Raw genomic sequence first — 8,364 nt, 5'->3', positions numbered from 1 at the left:
GATTACCAAATTTGCTGAAATTTTGCAGAGATGATCTACACAATATTATCTAGAAACTAGACGGTGAAGATGAGAAAATTTGATCAAAAAGTGGTGCAAAAATAGAAATCCACACCAAAAACTTTGGTGCGGATGTCCGCACCTGAGAATTCCTATATATATATATATATATATATATATATATATATATATATATATATATATAACCCTAAGAACTAAGAAGGTACGTGTATGGACCCGTATTAACCACCAAGCTCGATTTTGCCTTACGAACAATGGAATGAGTTGACGATCGATGATCACCACAAAATGGCATGGTTGCTTCAACTATGCAATATACTAGTACAATAGGAGACAAAGCCTTCAAAATAAAGGCTGGAATTGGAGATGTACATGATAATATATAGAATTAAATTCAGTTTACCTTCTGAGGTTTGGGGTTAACATCATTTCAGTCTCTAAACTCTTAATTTAAAAAATTTACCCTCTAAAGTTTCCAAATTTCATAAATCATGTCCGATTGCTGAAATTCCATCTAATTTGAACGTTAATATTGACTTCATAACTCACTAAAATGGCTGAAATAGTCATATAATAACATAAATAGCATTTTAGGACCATTTCTCTAAGATTTCATGCTAGCATTTAATCTCCAAATTAGACAGAATTTTAACAATTGAGCTTGATTTATGAAAATTAGAAACATTAAGGGGTAAATTTTTAAAATTAAAACTATAAGGACTTAAATAATTTTAACCACAAACTTCAAAGAGTAAACTGAAATTAATCTTAATATACATGCAAAATCAGAGGCTCCAGGTTCCCCAATATGTCACATAATCTGTTCAATATATTGATTTTCCTAACCACCACAGAGGTTCGTCATTCGCGCTGTGCATGTCAAGTGCATGTCATGTCTTTGTCCGCAAACGGACCCATATGTGCCTACCGCATTTCCTTTTCAATTCGTTGAAGTACGTACGTAGAGGGGAAAATGGTTTCTCGAACACGTACTTCGTCATACATGAATACATGATGTTGTTGTTATTATGTTAGTTTTATAGATAAAAATCTCAAAAGATGTAAATGGACGAATCAAATTCTTAAACCTAAATCTGTTTGTGTGTTGCTAAGTAGTTTTCCAAAACTAGTGCCTATAAATGTTTCCAAACTCAAAAGGGTGCTCGAATTGTTCCCGATAACGGAAGTTGAATTTGTTTGATCCTAGCTAGAGGCAATCGAGCACGTTAATTAAGAATAGAAAAGTATAAGAAACCCTTTCATGGTCGTTTTGTTCATTTGACGTATATATACAGAATTACAGATGGATTGAAGAGCAATTTAAACAACGTCGTCAATTTTGTTCATACCAATAACAACATCAATTGAAGAAACATATAGAAAAATGTAGTTGGAATATATATTGATGAAACGTACATTGATGAGTTAAACTTCAAAAGGGATCAAATTAGTCAATGTATGAGATTCAATTCACTAAAAGTTTTGTCCGGCGCGATAAGAATTTGATCGGTGAGATGCAAATTATGCAAAGAAATAGAGGCCGGTGTTTAAAGAAGAGTGAGGAAGTTTCCACACACAGCATATTTATCAAATGTCTGGTAATGTTTCTATTTCAAATCATAGTAGAAGTGGTACGTGTATGTATTGAATCTAAAAAGAACTAATAAACGACGATTAATTCGAATAGAAAGCATGCATATATGTACGAGCACTTTATATTATATATATTGATAATTCATATATGCATGGCCATCCTGATATGATGAAAAAATGGTAGAGTCAATTTCACTCGATACATACCAATCCTTAACTAGGCTGATAAGTGACATATATATATATATATATATATATATATATATATATATATATATATTGGGTCGTTCGAGAGCAGACGTCCGCAAATATGTTAAAGTGCGAACACTGGTGCAAATCAACTCTAGCGGCACCGATTGCTTCGTTGTTCTTGTTGGTTCCAAACAAGAGCTCCATCTTGAGCTTTTCTTGCCCACAAACTCGACGGTGAGGAGTTTCGAATCTGGGATTGACCTTCTTCAAGTTTTTATAATTTTTCCGGCGTCGGACTTTCTTCTTCAATCACCTTGACATTCAACTTGATGATAATGGCGTTCAGGATGCCAATGGCGTTTGAGAGTGGAAGAAGAGATGCCATACGATAATTGGTAATAATCTGATGTACGTAGTTTTTTTTTTTTTCATCACATATTACAACTTCGTGAGCCGAACTCACAATTTCTCATTTACTAAGAAGAGATTATGTTGCTGGACTAAATAGTACTGGGCATAATCCCATGTAGTTGATGAATATATTATGAATTATAAACAGATGTAGTTGATGAAGTCGGTCATCACGTCTCTATTCTGCACAGGCCCGGATTTGAATAGAGACAGAAGAGTCTTGCGACTCAGGGCCCAAAAATCTAAGGGGCCTAAAAATATTTTTTTATAGTTGTCCAAAAAAAATTATAGTTTTTTGGCTGCGCAATTAATCAGACAAGTATGGAAAAGAGGTAAAAACTTAATGAAACTTTTTAAGTTTCAATTTGAAATCAAATAATATTTTAAGGTTTTGTTTGGAACAATTTTGATTTATTATTAATTATAAATTAAATATTTTTGGATGTTATATGCTATTTTGTATAAAAAAGAAAATAAAATTTAAGGGCCCAACTCCGAGAGTTTGACTCAGACCTCAAAATCTCAGATCCAGGCCTGATTCTACAGGCTATAGATAGAGTTGATGATACGTGCTTTTAGAGTGTGCAACTATTTCACTAAAATATATGCATGGGACAATCAAGGATCGATATTGGAAAGACGATAGATGGAGGGTATGAACATTATACTTTTTGCACGCAATAGTAATTAGTAAAGGTCAATCTTCAATATGAAGATATCGATCTGGTACACATTTGAAATAATTGATTCAAAGAAAATTGTGAATCATTATGATCATCAATCAGAGCTTGGTTATGGTCGAAGGAGCATATCGATCGGTTGGAAATTGTGATTGCTTACCATCCCGATAATTTCAAACACCTCTTAATTGAGAAGTGAGTTATTTCATCATCAAAAGTATATAGGATATCGAACGTTTCTTCCATTTGTAGAAAGGTCGTCACAATTAACAAACTTACTTGCATCATTGTGATCAATCAGGCTAGGTAATTATATAGACGTCGAAGGAGCATATCGGATGAAAATTGTGATTTCTTAATTACCATCCCTCTCTCCATGTAAACCTAATAATAATTTTAATTTTAATCGATCACCTCAATAATACAACGAGGTATTCCTATGCAGGGCAGGAGTGGGGAGATTGTCTAAACCCTACCAGCCTAGCTACCTATGTGTATTCTTGTAATTGAATGGATATGTATAAGGGGGGTATCTTGTATCCTTTAACAAATGCTTAATTGTTTGTCCTTTTAAACACGATTAATTGGTATATACTAATCCTAGCTACCTATGTGTATTCTTGTAATTGAATGGATATGTATAAGGGGGGTATCTTGTATCCTTTAACAAATGCTTAATTGTTTGTCCTTTTAAACACGATTAATTGGTATATACTAATCATCATTGATTGTGTGCTTAATTGATTTAATTAGTGTTGGCATGGGATGATCATGCGGGCTAGCTAGCAATCCTAGCATAGTGAAATAGATCGTCCTAATTAACTGAGATCGAGCACAGTCAGAACGTTTTCTAGAAAAGATGAGAAGACGGGAATGTAGATTTACCGACCAGCAAAAAGTTGCTGGTCATGGGTACCGTCTAATCATCTCTCTCTCTTGATCGGATGGTGCATGAGCAGCAAAAATTGCTGGTTTGCAAATCTGCATCCAGAAGGCGGAGGGTGATCGACGATTCGACGAGGCTAGCTAGGGCAAATAATTGAAGAGCTAGCTAGGGCAATAAAACTGGTTAGATCGATAGTGGGGCAATGATGGCCAGACATTTATATATTCCATTCAACATGTACGTCGCGGCCGGGGACCCATGCACGGAACAAGCTAGTCTCCTTCGGTCAGCGCAGCACAGTACCGGATGAGAGAGAGAGCCCCGCCGCGCAGGGAGCTGCTCAGGCAGGGACCCCAGGAAGGAATGGCTATATGGCCTACTGCTTTTAAGCTTATGAGCCTCGATCTGATCTGATCAGAGACTCAGAGTGAAAAAGAAAGAGAGCCAGAAATGTGTGTTGTGTGATTATTCTCATTCACATTCAAGGTCATCATTGCCGGTACTCATTGGATGCGATCATCATTACGAACCCCCCTTGCTGGCATGCCTCAGCTCGATCATGATGATTATGGATGGCTCATAATTGCCACACCTTAGCTAATTTGCATTTTGATTAGACGCATTAGTTTATGCTACAACAACAAGGCCTTTCGAGTTTATTAGTAACTATTATCAAACATACTACTCTAATCTAGCTAGATTGTCCTCAGTTCATAGAGCATGTCTTTTTCTTTTTTTTTTAAGAGAAAATAAATTATATTAAGAAGTTTTTAAGACAACTAACGTTCTACGATATCAAATAATAAGGCTTTGAAGTGTTACCGAAAATCATATCATTCTAATACATAAAAGAATTACAAGTATGCCTAAGGTTAGCTATAACATCAACTACAAAGTTAGCTCCCTTAGCACATACCTAAAAGTAATAGAATCAAACTGGTATTTGAGTAAAATATAATGTATGTAACACTACTCATCTTTTTCTCTTTTATTCCGATTTTTTTTTCTTATTTTAATTTAGTATTTGAGATTTTGGGTCTTGCTTTGTATATATTTGCTACTTGTTCCCTTGAATTAATATATTATTCCAAAAGAGTTGTGTTTTTTTGTGTTTGTAGTTAGTGGAGTATCGCATCATTTCGCACACAACACAGTCGGTTTTGCTTTACTCTCGAGGAAAGTGAGGGTTACCAAAAAAGTTAATTCTTAGGGGGTAAATATTTAAAATTAAGAATATAGAGATTGAAATGATGTTGATCTTAAACCTCAATGGGGTAAACTGAAATTAATCATTTCATTAATTAAATCCATGCATGTATGCAAAACTGGAATTAATATTAATATGCAGTATTACTTATGTATAGGAATGATCAGATATATTACCAAGCAAGGACTTTCCAATGACGGTGAGAGGGCGCATACAAAAAAAGTTATCATGTACAAAATAAATTTATTGTCAAATCCATAAATGAGTGCATCATGTACAAAAAGATACCGTAGAACTTCTCCAAATATCCTATCTCACTAATTGAATCGTTGGAAAACTATAGATCGAGAGCACAATGATGCTCTCAACCCCAAGAACAATCTTTCTGTATTTTTTAAGAGCCAAAAACCCTTGGACACCCATGCATGCATTTATAATATGGGTACTATACTACAACAACAAGGCCTTTCGAGTTTATTAGTAACTATAATCAAACATACTACTCTAGTCTAGCTAGATCGTCCTCAATTCATAGAGCATATCTTTTTTTTTTAAAAGGAAAATAAATTATATTAAGAAGCCTCTAAGACAACTAACATTTTACAATATCAAATAGTAAGGCTTTGAAGTCTCACTGAGAACCCTATCATTCCAACACATAGGAGAATTACAAGCATGCCCAAGGTTAACTATAATATCAACTACAAAGTTAGCTCCCTTAACACATGCCTAAAAGTAATAGAATCAAACTAGTAACTAAAGTTCTGATGTTTTCCACTAGTTTGATCAATCTCCAAGGTGGTTCAAAGCGGTCATTCACTGTATCTATCACAAACTTTGAATCTCCTTCAACTTCAACACTAGTGAAGCTCTTCTCTTTTGCTTTGAGTAAGCTAACTCTCAAAGCCACAGCTTTAGCAATTGGAACTGAAGCTTTACCAATGCGACTGGAGGCAACAGAGATAGGTCTTCTATTGACATCTCTAATTATAAAGCCATAAGTAGCAGAGTTAGTTGTGATTGATTCATCAAAGTTAATTTTAACAAAAGAGTTGGGGGGAGCTTGCCACTTAATAGTGGCATACTGGTTTTGAGAATGTCAGTTCATGTCTCGTTGTTTTGAGCCAACAAACATGTCAAGCAATGGACCATAAACATGAACCTTCGTCCCTTACTGTATATAAGATCGATGGACGGACGTATGGCATGAGTCAAAGGACACTTGATCATTATGAGATTGGTATAGGTCACTCCATGTGAGATTGTGAGACGTAATTGATAACATGTCAAATTCGTGAAAGACCAAAACATTCCTAATCAAAAGCAACAATAAGACCGATCCAGTACGTACAAGGAGAAACTCACGACTCACGTCTATCATTCCTCTAACACACCACCTTGACAAATGACAATTGAGTACTATTGCTGCTCTCTGGTTTTCCGTTGATATATTTTTTGTGAGTCGTCAATTTGAACCTTTGCCAATTGCCTAAACAATAATAATTTGATCCTTTGCAAAACATTTGCTTGCATGTTTGTAATCAGCCAGTCTCATTACAATTACGTCTACTATAAAAATATCACAAATTCTACTAAGAACAGAGTTTAATTTGAAGTAAAGACCGGTACGGCTACGTTTAAGTCTTAATGCACGATTGCATGCGGGAGGACATAATGCATGTACCCTAGATTACAAAGCATAGCAAGACAAATCCTAATATAATTACTCGAGTCTTCATTCTACCTATTATACTATTAAGAAGCGAAATGTTAAGCCGGGGTGGTTTAGTTAGTTGTCTAGCGGCCGCTACAACCCCAGAAGCCAATTATTCTTTAAGTGTTTAGAAACATTGACGTTACGATTCCATGACGCAATGATTAATTTCCGGACTCCTTTTGCCCCTTGGGGATGAGAGGCTGAGACATAAGTGACTTTGCATCGATGATTTTCTGCCGCAGATTTCTGTTATAGTCGGAGAACGGGAGAGAATGTGAGCACGAAACTGGGTGGTCCTGCAGGGTCGGAGTATAGAGTGGTCCCTGATATATATATAGCCATAAAACGAAAAAAGAGAAAAAAGTGAGTGGTCCAAGTATGTACTGGGATCTTGCGCTTCGATCGATCAGAGCAATAATGCAATGGCCTCGCTGCAGGGCCTTTGCTAACAAACCACGATGCTATCAACTTCGTGATCCCAACACTCTGTGCTAGCTATTCTCATCTCGCATAAATCTACAAACTGTGAGCTTATGCTTGGACTATTATACTACTCGATCTTGGCTAAAACATGTCTTTAGCAATTAATCATTCATATTTTGAGGGAAATATGTATCTCGTGTGTTCGTGTTCGTGTCGGTGTCAGGTCCTATTCGTGAAATGTGATAATGTTTTAAGTTCAAATCCGGTCGGACACAAGATCACGTTAGATAGGAGCTAAAACACATTTTGATTTGAGACTAAAATTAAAACTTAGAAAAGAAGAAGAGGAAGGTCGTATTCATAATTCATGTGTCGTGGAAGTAGACCCACCCTCCCCAAGTGTGAACCCACAAGAGCTAGAACCCAATGGAGAGTATGCTAATTAAATCCCATAAACGCATTCAAAATTTCAGAATCGATCATCATCCTCATCATCATCATGATATAATGATTCATTTTGAAAGACCAGGCGGCGCCAAGCTTTCACAGTTGAGAACTTGAGACCCATCATGATTCTCATATTCGAATATATAGATGTTGAGGGTCCATCATTTTCTTCCAATATGATACCGCAGGTACCCATAGATTTATGATCAAACTTAGCTATATCTAGATTAATGAAGGAGGGCATCATATATATATATATATATATATACACACACACGAGGGATCCATTTTTTTGACATATATGAGGGATGGGGGATTACACCAACTTTTCGATTATATTTTTGAATCTCTACCATTCAGTTTGTTGGTCCTTATATATAGATCAATTCTGCAAATTTTTAGCCAATTTGGTGATCGTTAAGGTGTCAAACAAGATTAAATCAATGAACGAACTAAATCTGCCAAACCTGAACCGTTCATGTTTATAATTATAAATCGTAGTTTTGAATGCTTTAACGATCACTAAAATTTCTGAAAATTTGCAGAAGTGATCTACTCATATAGAACTACATATTGAACGGTGGAGATGTGATTTTGTGATCGAAAAGTTGGTGTAATCCCCCATCCCTCATATATGTCAAAAAAAGGGATCCCTCATTGGAAGGGCCCTATATATATATATATTTAACTCGGCTCCCTCAAACATCTACAACGGGATAAATAGTCTATTTTCTTACAACTAACTATCCGTTATCGATAGTTAGTTGACCCTTATAATTACATCAGG

The sequence above is a fragment of the Fragaria vesca genome, linkage group LG5 (assembly GCF_000184155.1).
Source record: "Fragaria vesca subsp. vesca linkage group LG5, FraVesHawaii_1.0, whole genome shotgun sequence".
In the NCBI taxonomy this organism is placed as follows: domain Eukaryota; kingdom Viridiplantae; phylum Streptophyta; class Magnoliopsida; order Rosales; family Rosaceae; genus Fragaria; species Fragaria vesca.
Note: the sequence above shows the minus strand (reverse complement) of the source record.